Below are 16524 nucleotides of genomic sequence, written 5' to 3'. Positions count from 1 at the left end.
TCAATTGGTCCGGTGTTTTTAGGTCGAAAGGGGTTTTATAGGCGAAGAGGCGGCGCAAGGGGGCACCTGGGGGCGCCTCACCCTAGGCTGGCGCGGGCCCAGGCTTGGCCGCGCCGCCTTAGGGTGTGGTGGCCCTCTGGCCCCTCTCCGACTCTTCTTCGGTGTTCTGGAGCCTTCCGGGAAAAATAGGAGGTTTGGCGTTGATTTCGTCCAATTCCGAGAATATTGCCCGAACAGCCTTTCTAGAACCAAAAACAGCAGAAAACAGGAACTGGCACTGTGGCATCTCGTTAATAGGTTAGTTCCGGAAAATGCATGAAATCATCATAAAGTGCAAGCAAAACATGTAAGTATTGTCATAAAACAAGCATGGAACGACAGAAATTATGGATACGTCGGGGACGTATCAGCATCCCCAAGCTTAGTTCCTGCTCGTCCCGAGCAGGTAAACGATAAAAAGAATAATTTCTGTAGTGACATGCTACTTACATAACCTTGATCATACTATTACAAAGCATATGAAATGAATGAAGTGACTCAAGGCAATGATCTATAGTTGCTAACAAATAGATAACATATAGCAAAACTTTTCATGAATAATACTTTCAAGACAAGCATCAAAAGTCTTGCACAAGAGTTAACTCATAAAGCAATAAATTCAAAGTAAAGGCATCGAAGCAACACAAAGGAAGATATAAGTTTCAGCGGTTGCTTTCAACTTTCAACATGCATATCTCATGGATATTGTCAACATAAAGTAATATGATAAATGCAAATATGCAAGTATGTAAGAATCAATGCACAGTTAACACAAGTGTTTGCTTCTAAGATGGAAGGAAATGGGTAAACTGACTCAACATAAAAGTAGAAGAATGGCCCTTCGCAGAGGAAAGCATCGATTGCTATATTTGTGCTAGAGCTTTGGTTTTGAAAACATATAGAGAGCATAAAAGTAAAGTTTTGAGAGGTGTTTGTTGTTGTCAACGAATGGTAGCGGGCACTCTAACCCCCTTGCCAGACAAACCTTCAAAGAGCGGCTCCCATTTTATTTTTATTTTTGTGTGGCACTCCTTCCAACCTTTCTTTCACAAACCATGGCTAACCGAATCCTCGGGTGCCTGCCAACAATCTCATACCATGAAGGAGTGCCCTTTTATTTTAATTTTATTATGATGACACTCCTCCCAACCTTTGCTTTCTCAAGCCATGGCTAACCGAATCTTCGGATGCCGTCCAACAATCACATACCATGGAGGAGTGTCTATTTAGGTTAATTAATTTGGGACTGGGAATCCCATTGCCAGCTCTTTTTGCAAAATTATTGGATAAGCGGATGAAGCCACTAGTCCATTGGTGAAAGTTGCCCAACAAGATTGAAAGATAAACACCACATACTTCCTCATGAGCTATAAAACATTAACACAAATTGAGAAGCATTTTGAATTGTTTAAAGGTAGCACTCAAGCAATTTACTTTGGAATGGCAGGAAATACCACATAGTAGGTAGGTATGGTGGACACAATTGGCATAGTGGTTGGCTCAAGTATTTTGGATGCATGAGAAGTATTCCCTCTCGATACAAGGCTTAGGCTAGCAAGGTTGTTTGAAGCAAACACAAGTATGAACCGGTACAGCAAAACTTACATAAGAACATATCGCAAGCATTATAATACTCTACACTGTCTTCCTTGTTGCTCAAACACTTTACCAGAAAATATCTAGACCTTAAGAGAGATCAATTATGCAAACCAATTTTAACAAGCTTTACGGTAGTTCTCCACTAATAGGTTTAAACCACATGAAAAAAACTTAATCTATTTGAGAGCTCAAAACAATTGCCAAGTGTCAAATTATCCAAGACATTATGAGGCATTTTCTATTTCCAACCAAATAACCATAAGTATTGTAGCTTCCAACTTTTATCATTGAACATTAAAAGTAAAACGAAGAACACATGTGTTCATATGAAAAAGCGGGGCGTGTCTCTCTCCGAAACAAGGATTGCTAGGATCCGAATTTATTCAAACAAAAACAAAAATAAAAGCACACAGACGCTCCAAGTAAAGCACATATGATGTGACTGAATAAAAATATAGTTTCAGGGGAGGAAACCTGATAAGTTGATGAAGAAGGGGATGCCTTGGGCATCTCCAAGCTTAGACGCTTGAGTCTTCTTGAAATATGCAGGGATGAACCACGGGGGCATCCCCAAGCTTAGACTTTTCACTCTTCTTGATCATATATCATCCTCCTCTCTTGACCCTTGAAAACTTCCTTCACAACAAACTTCTCATAAACTTCATTAGAGGGGTTAGTACTCAAAAAAAATTTGAATCCACCTTGGTCCTGTAGTGGCACATTGCAAGAACTCAATAAAACATTAGCTACAGCTCTCTATGTCTAGAAAAGCTCGCTTAAAGTCCACAAGAGACAATGCAAAAAACAGAGACAGAATCTGCCAAAACAGAACAGCCAGTAAAGACAAATTTTAATAAAATACTTCCGTTGCTCAAATCAGAAAACTAAAAATTAATGAAAGTTGCGTACATATCTGAGGAACACGCACGTAAATTGGCATATTTTTCTGATTTTTCTACAAAGAAAACAGCCCAGATTCGTGACAGATAGAAATCTGTTTCTGCGCAGAAATCCAAATCTAGTATCAACCTTCGATTAGAGGCTTCACTTGGCACAACAAAACACAAAACTAAGATAAGGAGAGGTTGCTACAGTAGTAAACAACTTCCAAGACACAAATATAAAATAAAGTACTGTAGCAAAATAACACATGGGTTATCTCCCAAGAAGTTGCTTTCTTTATAGCCATTAAGATGGGCTCAGCAGTTTTAATGATGCACTCGCAAGAAATAGTATTTGAAGCAAAAGAGAGCATCAAGAGGCAAATCCAAAACACATTTAAGCCTAACATGCTTCCTATGCAAAGGAATCTTGTAAATAAACAAGTTCATGAAAAGCAAAGTAACAAGCATAGGAAGATAGAACAAGTGTAACTTCAAAATTTTAAGCATATAGAGAGGTGTATTAGTACCATGCAAATTTCTACAACCATATTTTCCTCTCTCATAATAATTTTCAGTAGCTTCATGAACAAACTCAACAATATAACTATCACATGCAGCATACTTTTCATGATCCACAAACTCATAATTTTTATCAATCTCAAGAATAGTGGAATTAAAACTTTCAAGCTTACTTTTATTAATAATATAACAAGGTAGTTGATCAATCTCAAGAGATATGGGACTCATAGAATAAGTCAAGAACTCTCCAATCCCATTTTTATTAGTAGTACAATTAATATTGTCAAGTAACATAGGACCATCATCTAGAGCTTTATCGTAAACATTTGCTAAGCAAAATTCTTTAGTACCATGCATTTCGACATCAGGCACAAACAAAGCATTATCATAAGATTTATCAAAGTAGCATGGATTATCATAAATAACAGTAGCATAATTATTCTCACAAGTATTACTTATAGGCAATATTTCAAGAAAATCCACAGGAACATAACATTCAACCTCTTCCGGTAAGCATGGAGGACAATCAGATAGTGTAAGAGATGAAGAGTTACTCTCATTAGAAGGTTGGCATGGGTAGCTAATCCATTCTTCCTCCTTTTGTTCGTCGCTCTCCTCTTCTTTTTCATCCAATGAGCTTTCAGGTTCATCAATTTCTTCTTCCACCGGTTCCTGCAAATTGTGAGTGCATTCTTGTGCATTAATGTGTCTCTCTTTATAATCAAGGATATAAGGATTCCTATTGTAGCATTCTATGCAAGAATTAAGGATAGTAGAGACATAATCTTTAAGGTCCTTACAAATAGCACAAGTTTCATAATTCTCAACCATGAAGGATTCTATCTCGGAGGCTCCCATAAATAAGATAAATTGTTCTACCTCTTCGAACCCATAATGAATATAGCAATTCCGATTATAGTTCTTAATTAAAAATTCCTCACTAGAGCCACATTGAAATTTAAGATGTTTAGTATCCTGTTGAGAGCAACAGTTTATATCATGGCGTTTAAGCAAGATTTTAGCAATTGTATTCACTTTTTCTATCATAGCACTCATTACTTCACCAGCTCTTGATTTTCTACAATTATTATAACATTCTATGAGCTCCAAGTAGGTTGTTGGTTCTCCCATAACAGCAGTTTTTAATTTTTCGGTTTTTCAAATTTTTATGGATTTTTGGGTATATAGGAAAAGTAAAACAAGACAAAAATAAACTAAGCAAAAGTAAACTACGCAAACTAATACTAGACAGAAATAAACTAAGCACAAATAAACTAGACAAAAGTAAACTAAGCAAAACAAAATAAAATAAAACAGAGAGAGAGGTAGAGTGTACTCCCCAGGTGAACTTATGAGTAGAGCTATGCCTCCCCAGCAACGGCGCCAGAAAACAGTCTTGATGACCCACAAGTATAGGGGATCGCGATAGTCTTCGAGGGAAGTAAAACCCAAATTAATTGATTCGACACAAGGGGAGGTAAAGAATACTTATAAGCCTTAACAACTGAGTTGTCAATTCAAGTCGCACCTGGAAAAGCACTAGCAACAGGGGTGATGTGAAAGTAGCAATAATATGAGAGCAATAGTAACAGTAACACAGCAGCAGTAATAGCAATATGAGAGCAATGGCACCAGAAGATAGTTGATACTACTTCCAATGACATGTAGAACAAGTATATAATGATGAGAGATGGACCGGGGTTCCCAGCGATCTACACTAGTGGTAACTCTCCAATAAGTGACAAGTGTTGGGTGAACAAATTACAGTTGGGCAATTGATAGGAATCAAAGCATTAAGCTAGAATATCAAGATTATTAATTATGTAGGCATGTTTTCCAATATAGTTGTACGTGCTCACAATGAGAAACTTGCACAACATCTTTTGTCCTACCAGCCGGTGGCAGCCGGGCCTCAAGGGAAACTACTGGATATTAAGGTACTCCTTTTAATAGAGTACCGGAGCAAAGCATTAACACTCCGTGAAAACATGTGTCCCTCACATCACCGCCATCCCCTCCGGTTGTCCCGATTCTTGTCACTTCGGGGCCTTTGGTTCCGGACAGCGACATGTGCATACAACTTGTAGATACAATCTAAGCAATAATTATAGAGCTTAAATCTAAGATCATGCCACTCGGGCCCTAGTGACAAGCATTAAGAATAACAAGATTGCAGCAACAATAACTTCACAAACTTTATAGATAGACTAATCATAATGTATCATCCATCGGATCCCAACAAGCACAACACCGATTACATCAGATGAATCTCAATCATGTAAGGCAGCTCATGAGACCATTGTATTGAAGTACATGGGGGAGAGTATACCGACATAGCTACTGCTAGAACCCGTAGTCCATGGGGGAACTAATCACGGAGCATGGTGGAGGCGGTGGCGTTGATGGAGATGGCTTCCGGGGGCACTTCCCCATCCCGGCAGGGTGCCAGGACAGAGACTTCTGTCCCCCGAATTGGAGTTTCGCGATGGCGGCGGCGCCCCTGGAGTCTTTCTGGAGTTTCGTCAATTGGTCCGGTGTTTTTAGGTCAAAAAGGGTTTTATAGGCGAAGAGGCAGCACAAGGGGGCACCTGGGGGCGCCTCACCCTAGGCTGGCGCGGGCCCAGGCTTGGCCGCGCCGCCTTAGGGTGTGGTGGCCCTCTGGCCCCTCTCCGACTCTTCTTCGGTGTTCTGGAGCCTTCCGGGAAAAATAGGAGGTTTGGCGTTGATTTCGTCCAATTCCGAGAATATTGCCCGAACAGCCTTTCTGGAACCAAAAACAGCAGAAAACAGGAACTGGCACTGTGGCATCTCGTTAATAGGTTAGTTCCGGAAAATGCATGAAATCATCATAAAGTGCAAGCAAAACATGTAAGTATTGTCATAAAACAAGCATGGAACGACAGAAATTATGGATACGTCGGGGACGTATCAGTAACCGTAAGTATGTTGCTCCTAATGATTATTATGATAATGAATCTGAGTACAATGATCTTCCTATGCCCTTTACCTATATTAGTGATCATGATTTGGAATAGCACACTACTTTTGATACTGAAAATCTCTTTGGTACCGATTATGAAAGTAATGATGTTAGCACTATCCATGTTCCCTCAAACGATGATATTGAAAGCTCTAAGCTTGGGGATGTTGTGCTTGAAGATCCTATATTTGAGACCTTTACTTTGAGTGAAAATGATGATATTATATCTTCGGGCTTAGATAATCGTTATAGAGATGGCTATGACACAAGTTATAATTATCCTTATGAAACTTGTCATAGTTATGATGGGATTGTCAAAAACCATCCCCTTAGTATGCAACTTGTTTACCATGTTCAAATTCTTGATAATAATCCTGATCCAATTACTATTAATGAGAAGAGTTTTTCTTATGCCAAAATTAATGATACTTTTATGCATATGAACCATGATAAGAATGTTTTAAGTGATGGTTATATTGTGGATTTCATCAATGATGCTACTGAAAGTTATTATGAGAGAGGGAAACATGGTTATATGCATCTTAATAATATTAAGTTTCCCCTCTTTATGTTGAGAATCTTGAAGTTGCGCTTGTCTTGTCTTCCTATGCTTATTGCATTACGCTTACATGACTTGTTTATTTACAAGATTCCTTTTTATAGGAAGTGGGTTAGACTTAAAAGTGTTTCATACTTGCTTTTTGATGCTCTCTTCTGCTTCAACTCTCATCTTTATGTGAGCATCATAAAAATCACTATGCCTAGCTAAAATGCGTTAAAGAAAAGCGCTTATGGGAGACAACCCATCGTTTTTATTTTCTGTTATTTTTGCTTTTCTTTTTGTTTTGAGTCAAGGTGCTTGTTACTACTGTAGCAATACCTTTGTATCTTTATTTTATTGCATTGTTGTGCCAAGTAAAGTCTTTGATAGAAAGTTGATACTAGATTTGGATTTCTGCGCAGGAACAGATTTTCAGCCGTCACGAATTTGAGCTGTTATCTCTGTAGAAAAATCGTAAAATCTTGAAAAAATTCATGAGTAATCCTCAGATATGTACGCAACTTTCATTCAACTGGAGCTTTTTCATCTCAGCTTGTTAGTTGCCTCGAAAAAATTCGTATTTGCGGACTGTTCTGTTTTGACAGATTCTCCCTTTTATTTCGCATTGCCTCTTTACTGTGTTTGAGTGGGTTTCTTTGCTCCATTAAATTTCAGTAACCTTGGGTAATGTCCAGAAGTGTTGGGAATGATTGTGTCATTGCTGAACATGTGAATTTTTGATTATGCACTAACCCTCTAATGAGATTGCTTTGAGTTTGGTGTGAAGGAAGTTTTCAAGGATTAAGAGAGGAGGATGATATAATATGATCAACAAGAGTGAAAAGTCTAAGCTTGGGGATGCCCCCGTGGTTCATCCCTGCATATTTCAAGAAGACTAAAGCGTCTAAGCTTGGGGATGCCCAAGGCATCCCCTTCTTCATCAATAACTTATCAGGTCACCTCTAGTGAAATTATATTTTAATTTCGTCACATCTTATGTGCTTTACTTGGAGCGTCTGTGTGCTTTTATTTTTGTTTTGTTATCTTAGTTCTCTGAATAAATTGGATCCTATCTTGTTTGGGAGAGAGACACGCTCCGCTTTTTCATTTGAATACTCATATTCTTCACTTATATTTGTTGAGTATTCAGTTTTCGCACTGTGTAGCTTCTAGCTCTTGGTTTTCATGTATCTCTTGTTCAGAGCTATTAGTTATTTTATAGAAAGTACTCTCTTACTTCACTTATATTTGTTTTGAGAGTTTCTTGCTATTTGGTTGGAAACAGAAAATGCTTCATGTGGTAATTGGTATATTGTCTTGAATAATTTGATACTTGGCAATTGTTTTGAGCTCTCAAGTAGATCATGTTTAAGCTCTTGCATCATGTAGTTTAAACCTATTAGTGGAGAACTACCGTAGAGCTTGTTGAAATTTGGTTTGCATGATTGGTCTCTCTAAGGTCTAGATATTTTCTGGTAAAAGTGTTTGAGCAACAAGGAAGACAGTGTAGAGTATTATAATGCTTGCAATATGTCCTTATGTAAGTTTTGCTGTGCCAGTTCATACTTGTGTTTGCTTCAAACAACCTTGCTAGCCAAAGCCTTGTACTGAGAGGGAATGCTTCTCGTGCATCCAAAACCTTGAGCCAAAACCTATGCCATTTGTGTCCACCATAACTACCTACTATGTGGTATTTTTCTGCCATTCCAAGTAAATACTTCATGTGCTACCTTTAAACAATTCAAAAGTTATTATCTCTTATTTGTGTCAATGTTTTATAGCTCATGAGGAAGTATGTGGTGTTTTATCTTTCAATCTTGTTGGGCAGACTTTCACCAATGGACTAGTGGCACATCCGCTTATCCAATAATTTTGCAAAAAGAGCTGGCAACGGGGTTCCCAGCCCCAATTAATTAACCTTCATTAATAATTCTCTTCACATGTTTTTCCCTGATTTATCAGTAAGCAACTTAATTTTGCAAATAGACACTCCTCCATGGTATGTGAAATGTTGGAAGGCACCCGAGGATTCGGTTAGCCATGGCTTGTGAAAGAAAAAGGTTGGGAGGAGTGTCATCCATAAATAAAACTAAAGTACATGTGTAAACAAAAGAGAAGCGGGATGATCTACCTTGCTTTTAGAGATAACGTCCTTCATGGGAGCCACTCTTTGAAAGTCTATTTGACAAGGGGGTTAGAGTGCCCACTACCATTCGTTGACAACAACAAACACCTCTCAAAACTTTACTTTTATGCTCTCTATATGATTTCAAAACTTGAAAAGCTCTAGCACATGATTTAAGCCCTGCTTCCCTCTGCGAAGGGCCTTTCTTTTACTTTATGTTGAGTCAGTTTACCTACTTCTTTCTATCTTAGAAGCAAACACTTGTGTCAGCTGTGTGCATTGATTCTTACATGCTTACTTATTGCACTCATCATATTACTTTGTGTTGACAATTATCCATGAGATATACATGTTGAAAGTTGAAAGCAATTGCTGAAACTTAAATCTTCCTTTGTGTTGCTTCAAAACCTTTTATTAAGAATCTATTGCTTTATGAGTTAACTCTTATGCAAGACTTTTTGATGCTTGTCTTGAAAGTACTATTCATGAAAAGTTTTTGCTATATGGTTTAGTTGTGTAGTCATTATCTATTTGTTAGCAAACTATTGACCATTGCTTTGAGTCACTTCATTCATCTCATATGCTTTACAATGGTATTGATCAAGATTATGTTGGTAGCATGTCACTTCAGAAATTATTCTTTTTATCGTTTACCTACTCGAGGGCGAGTAGGAGCTAAGCTTGGGGATGCTTGATACGTATCAAACGTATATATAATTTCTTATGTTCCATGCTAGTTTTATGACAATACCTACATGTTTTGCTCACACTTTATATCATTTTTATGCATTTTCCGGGACTAACCTATTAACAAGATGCCGAAGCGCCAATTTCTGTTTTCTGCTGTTTTTGGTTTCAGAAATTCTACATAGGAAATATTCTCGGAATTGGACCCCACGAAGACAGAAGTCAATATTTTGCCGAGGCGGACCCAGAGAGCCAGAGAAGGGCCAGAGGGGGGCCAAGGGGCCCCCACACCATAGGGGGGCGTGGCCCACCCCTCTGCCGCGCCACCAGGTGGGGAGGGCACCCTGGGGCCCCTCCGAGGCCGCCCTTCCGCCTATATATTCTCCCAGATGCGAAAACCCTAAAAAGAAAAGTCATATTCCACGAAGAGTTCCGTAGCCGCCGCCATCGCGAAGACAAGTTTCGGGGGACAGAATCTCTGTTCCGGCACGCGGACGGGACGGGGAATCGCCCCCGGAGGCATCTCCATCGACACCACCGCCATCTTCATCGCCGTTGCTGTCTCCCATGATGAGGAGGGAGTAGTTCTCCCCCGAGGCTGAGGGCTCTACCGGTAGCTATGTGGTTCATCTCTCTCTCCCATGGTGTGATCTTTATGTGATCATGAGCTTTGTAATCTAGTTGAATATGTAAATGTTACTCTTGTCAATTATGCACTCTAGAGGTTACTTTAATATGAACTCCGGAGTCACTCTCCACGGTGTGATGGTGACAGTGCGCGCTTCGTGTGTGATTCCTTTATGACGTTGTGGAGCTTGTTTACTCCGGCTTGAGGTGTGCTTTTGCAGCCCTACACAATGAATGGTGTTTGTTATCCAATAAGAGAGTGTTTGAGAGTAGCATTTATTTATTCAATTATGTGATCATTGTTGAGAGTGTCCACTAGTGAAAGTATGATCCCTAGGCCTTGTTTCTAAGCATTGAAACACGGTTTCCAACAAGTTCTGCTACATGTTCGCTTGCTGCCATTTCTATTTCAGATTGCAATTACTACTTATAATCATCCATATTACTTGTATTTCACTATCTCTTCGCCGAACTAGTGCACCTATACATCTGACAAGTGTATTAGGTGTGTTGGGGACACAAGAGACTTCTTGTATCTTAATTGCAGGGTTGCTTGAGAGAGATATCTTTGACCTCTACCTCCCTGAGTTCGATAAACCTTGGGTGATTCACTTAAGGGAAACTTGCTGCTGTTCTACAAACCTCTGCTCTTGGAGGCCCAACACTGTCTACAGGAATAGAAGCGTGCGTAGACATCACCCAATAGGGCCCCATATCGAACAAACCCCGAAGAGACGAAGGAAATACAGAAGCAAGTACAAGCGCTACTCGACAAAGGTTATATCCGCATAAGCCTTAGTCCTTGTGTTGTTCCTGTTATTTTAGTTCCTAAGAAAGATGGTACATGGCGTATGTACGTAGATTGTAGAGCGATAAACAACGTTACTATTCGATATCGTCATCCTATTCCCCGTTTAGAGGATATGCTAGATGAATTGAGTGGTGTTGCTGTTTTCTCTAAAATTGATTTGCGTAGTGGTTATCATCAAATTAGGATGAAAGAAGGGGATGAATGGAAAACAACCTTTAAAACAAAATTTGGTTTATATGAGTGGTTAGTAATGCCTTTTGGTTTGACTAATGCACCTAGCACTTTCATGAGACTGATGAACCATGTTTTGCGAGATTTTATTGGTAAGTTTGTGGTTGTGTACTTTGATGACATATTAATCTACAGCCGCAATGAATCTGATCATACTATACATATTCGACATGTTTTGCAAATGTTGCGTGATAATAAACTCTTTGGTAATCTTGAGAAGTGCACATTTTGCAAAGATAAGGTCATATTTCTGGGTTATGTTGTCTCTAAGCATGGAGTAGAAGTAGATGCGTCTAAAATTGAAGCAATTCAAAATTGGCCTACTCCCATGAATGTGAGTCAAGTAAGAAGTTTTCATGGTTTAGCTGGGTTTTATAGAAGATTTGTGTCCAACTTTAGTACTATTGCTGCACCTTTGAATGACTTGACTAAAAGGGTGTTGTTTTTGAGTGGGGCGCAGCCCAAGATCATGCATTTGATGAACTTAAACAATTGTTAACTTCTGCACCGTTGCTTGCACTTCCTGATTTCAATAAGCAATTTGAGATTGAATGTGATGCTAGTGGTATTGGAATTGGTGGTGTGTTGATGCAAGAGGGTCGTCCAATTGCATATTTTTCTGAGAAACTTTCTGGTGCTAAGTTGAACTATCCTATATATGATAAAGAATTGTATGCTTTATTTAGATTTCTTAAGGTTTGGCAACATTACTTGTGGCCGAAAGAATTTATCATACATTCGGATCATGAAGCTTTGAAATATCTGAAAGCCCAATCTACTTTGCATAAGCGTCTTGCTAAGTGGGTTGAGTTCATTGAGTCTTTTCCATACATTATTAAGCATAAGAAGGGAAAAGATAATATTGTTGCTGATGCTCTTTCTAGGAAGAATATGCTATTAACTCAACTTGATGTTAAAATTCCTGGTTTAGATATACTATGTGATTTGTATGCTACTGATCATGATTTTGCTGAACCATAGCGCTTGTGTGCTCTTGGTAAAGCATGGGAAAAATATCACATACATGATGGGTTCTTGTTTAGAGCTAACAAACTATGTGTTCCAGAATCGTCTGTGCGTTTGCTCTTATTGCAGGAATCACATGATGGAGGTTCGATGGGTCACTTTGGGCGTGAGAAGACGCTACTCATGCTAGCTGATCACTTTTATTGGCCAAAGATGAGGTGGGATGTGGACAGGCATGTCAAGAGGTGCATTACTTGCAACAAGTCCAAGTCCAAGTTGAAGCCTCACGGTTTGTATACTCCTTTACCGGCACCTACTACACCTTGGGAGGATATTAGTATGGATTTTGTGTTGGGGCTATGATTCTATATTTGTGGTAGTGAATAGATTCTATAAGATGTCACACTTTATTGCCTGCCACAAAAGCGACGATGCGTCGCATATTGCTAACCTGTTTTTTCAGGGAGATTGTACGTCTACATGGAGTCCCGAAGACTATTGTTTCTGATCATGACGTGAAGTTTATGAGCTACTTCTGGAAGACGATGTGGAGAAAGCTGGGGACGAAGCTGCTTTTCAGCACTACTTGTCATCCCCAAACTGATGGTCAAACTGAAGTGGTGAATTGGACATTGTCACAATTGTTGAGATCCATGATCAAGAAGAACCCGAAGGAGTGGGAAGATTGTTTGCCACATGTGAAGTTTGCTTACAACAGGGCGGTACATTCTACCACATAACTATGTCCCTTTGAGGTGGTGTATGGTTTCAAACCCATTACGCCGCTTGATTTGTTGCCTCTACCCATACATGAAAGAGTCAATATGGAGGCATCCAAGAGGGAAGATTTTGTGCGAAAGATTCATGCGAAGACTAAAGAGTTGATAGAAAAGAAAGGCAAGAGAAATGCTACAAGGATGAATAAGAAGCGTAAGGAGATATTGTTAAAGCCTGGTGATATGGTCTGGGTACATTTTTGCAAGGATAGGTTCCCGAAGCTGCGAAAGTCCAAGTTACTTCCTCGTGGTGCTGGTCCTTACAAAGTGCTTGCCAAGATCAATGATAATGCATACTCGTTAGATCTTCCAGTTGATGAGTTTGGTGTCAGTAATTCTTTCAATGTTGCTGATTTGACACCATATGACGGAGAAGATCTTGGAGCGTCGAGGTCGACGCCTTTTGAAGGGGGGGGGAGATGATGAGGACATCCCTACCTCACTACTACCTCCGTCATTACAAGTTGAAGATGATCCTGCTGTGAAGCTCAAGTCCAATGAAGTTAGGATTGGACCAATGACACGAGCCCGTGCGAAGCTACTTAAACAACAGGTGAACTTGTTCCTAAGTGATACTTTGATCGATGAGAACTTTATACTGCCTAAATCGTATTACTTATATATGATCAGGTATGAAGAAGGAGCAAGCATCGCACGATGAGAGGAGCAACTGGACAAGAAGATGGACGTGAAGCTGGTCATGGAGCTGGACATGAAGACATCCCATGGACGCGCGAGGGGGGAGCGGGAGGCATGCGCGAGAAGAGGAGTTGTTCAGGCCGGCGCCCATCCCGGTCAACCGGCCGTGCCGCCGGGCCGCCCGGCCCGAGGCCCGGTCAGACCGGCTCCCACGCCGGATCAGCCCGGTCCAAACCGGGTCCCACGCTTGTGCTAGCCGGGGCGTATCCAGTAAGTCTGGACGCCCGCCCGGTCGCCATCCGGTCCCTGGCCCGGTCCAAACCGGACTGGCCGGTCCCAGGCCCGGTCGCGGCCCCCAGACCGGCCGAGTCCAAGTCTGTCTCGACCAGATCTATTCTGGGTCGGTTATTTTTGTATCTTTTTGACCTGAGGTCGTCCTGAATCCCTATATAAGTGCCCATGACGTCCCAAAGTAGCTTTAGACCACGTTTAAGATAAACCCTAGTTCTTAGTTGTTTGCTATGCAAAACTATTGAATCTCTACACCATATTGCTTGATTTGGTGTAGATCTAAAAGTCTTGTGTGATCTGTTGTACCATTGGGAATAATTAGAAGGTTGCAACTTACCGCTTCGTGGTCGGCGGCTACGTGCGCAAGTGTGTGGAGTTGCGAATATCTTGCAGGGTTGAGAGCTGTTGCATTGGCGACAGGGACCAATCGAGAGATCTTGTTGCGTCATACAAGTTATCATCCACTTCATCAAGTTATCTTCGCTGCCATCATCCTGTGATCATCATCACCACCGTTGCTTACTGAGAAGATCGGATCACCCCTTATCACAAGACTGGGAGCGACCAACTAAGAGAGCAATAATGACCATAATCATTCATAGCGACAAAACATCTATTATTATTATTATTATATATTAAAAGTAAATTACGGACTCACCAGAAATTAGAGAAATAGCTAGAAAATCCCACAAAAATCAGAAACATCCAACCGTCTATTTTATTTTTTAATCTATCTTAACCAATGAATCTTATAAAATCTTAAAAGTAGAAAAAATTACCCACCAATGCCCCCCCCTAAGTTTTACCCCTTTGATGTCGCATCAAGCCATCGAAAAAAATTACGGGCTCACCAGAAATTAGAGAAATAGCTAGAAAATCCCACAAAAAATAGAAACATCCAACCGTCTATTATATTTTTTAGTCTAATCTTATAAAATCTTAAAAGTAGAAAAAATTACCCACCAATGCCCCCCCCCCCTAAGTTTTACCCCTTTGATGTCGCATCAAGCCATCGAAAAGAAAAACATGTATACGACCTGCCCTAGGGTTTCCTCACAGCACGCCGCCGCCACCATATTTTTGTATGCATCGTCGGCTGGCCGACCAACCTCCACCAAGTACATGAATCAATCTAGCTTGCAGGTCACCGGCGACATGGATCCCTCCGAATTTCCGATGCGTCGGCGGTCGGCTCCCGGCCAACTTCCAACAAGTCAATGCATGTACATCAGCGGATTACATATCAATGTACTTATCTAGCTTGCTTATGGAAGGAATAGACCAGCAAGGGACAAGCACATCCCTGCCGGTTCGATCGATGGATTGAACAGACGAGCAGCGGAGACACATCCCCGTGAGATCAATGGAAGAATTGTCTCGTACAGATAGCAAAGTGCTAGGTAAGATCAAAAACTTACTTTATAGACAAAATTCAGAGCTATGTACATATACAACTTCTGATCGTATTGGTTTATTCCCATCATCATTCCTCCGCCATAGCCAAAAATTCTAAACTGGCCGGCCGGTCGATCGATCATGTGCGATGATGGAGAGAGCTAGCACGATCAGCTGTATATGTACGTACATACTTATATCAAGCACACAATCCAATCTAGGCTACATTCTATTCTCACAAGTACGTATGCACAGAACATTAGGAGTACAATGCTGGCATAGTGGCATCATGAAGGATTAAATTTAGACGTTGGCACAAGCTCTCTCAACCGTGGAGTAATGGTAAGTTCGTTTATGTAAGAGGAAATTAAATTATTTTCTGTCCTTTTCATACGTCAGGCAGCTGGAGGAGTGCGGACTACTTCTGATGGCCGTAAACCAATAAAGTCAGCTGTATTACCTCATCTTTTTTTGTTTTCTTTCATAGTAGCTACTAGAATCGTACTTTCTTTTTTCGTATTGGTGTCCAAAATTCAGTTGGAACTTATAACTCATAGGAACAGTTACTGAAATTTCTTTTGGTTATTGAAACTTTCTTCTACTAAATTTCTCTTAATGTACAACTTTTACTAGCAAGCCTAATACAAGGAGGACATACAGGACCAATGGGCAGAACGACATGATATGCTCATCTTCCGAACTTCCATTCCTGAAACCCTGCATAACTCATTTCTTCCGCACAAATTGTAATTAGTATTTTATTATTTGGATCTACAATGTATTTAATTTTCATTAGGAACACCATGCAGTACTACTCACATTCATAATGTACACTATTACAAAGTTTGCTTTTAGTCCAGTAGATAATTAAAAGAAGAAAGCGGACAAGAGGTTCTTAAACAAAATATGGACCGAATCAACGGAAATTTATCAAAAAAAACCAGCCATGGTTTCGAATGTAAAGTACTCTTGAATACTTGATACAACTCAATCGGAATGTTCAAAAAAGAATTATGGCTGTTCACTAATCTGATTCAATACTTCCTCGTCAACCAATATGTGTACATCATTAGTGGCTTATGTTTATTTGAGCAAACCCGGGGTATTATTTAGGTCACTTGTCTAACATAGAAGTTGCACTGAGTTATAAGTGTCTCCCTATTCTCAATCATTACTCTTATTATGTTGCTATCTTATTTGCCAACTGCAAAATTCAAAATCAATCAGTATCCTTAACTCGATTCCATAAGCACTTCTCTTGAACGGAAAACTAGCTAATTGTTCCTCCTTTACTCTGAAACCGGTTTGGTTACATATCTTTGTTCGATATATAGAGCTACATTTTTTTCTTGGAATCACATGTTGTTGTCACGCACTAGCTGATATCTTAGTGGCTGCCTTATGGCTGACTAAT

Source organism: Lolium perenne, chromosome 3 (genome assembly GCF_019359855.2).
Source record: "Lolium perenne isolate Kyuss_39 chromosome 3, Kyuss_2.0, whole genome shotgun sequence".
Classification (NCBI taxonomy): domain Eukaryota; kingdom Viridiplantae; phylum Streptophyta; class Magnoliopsida; order Poales; family Poaceae; genus Lolium; species Lolium perenne.
The sequence above is the reverse complement of the archived record's forward strand: the minus strand, read 5'-3'. Positions refer to the sequence as shown.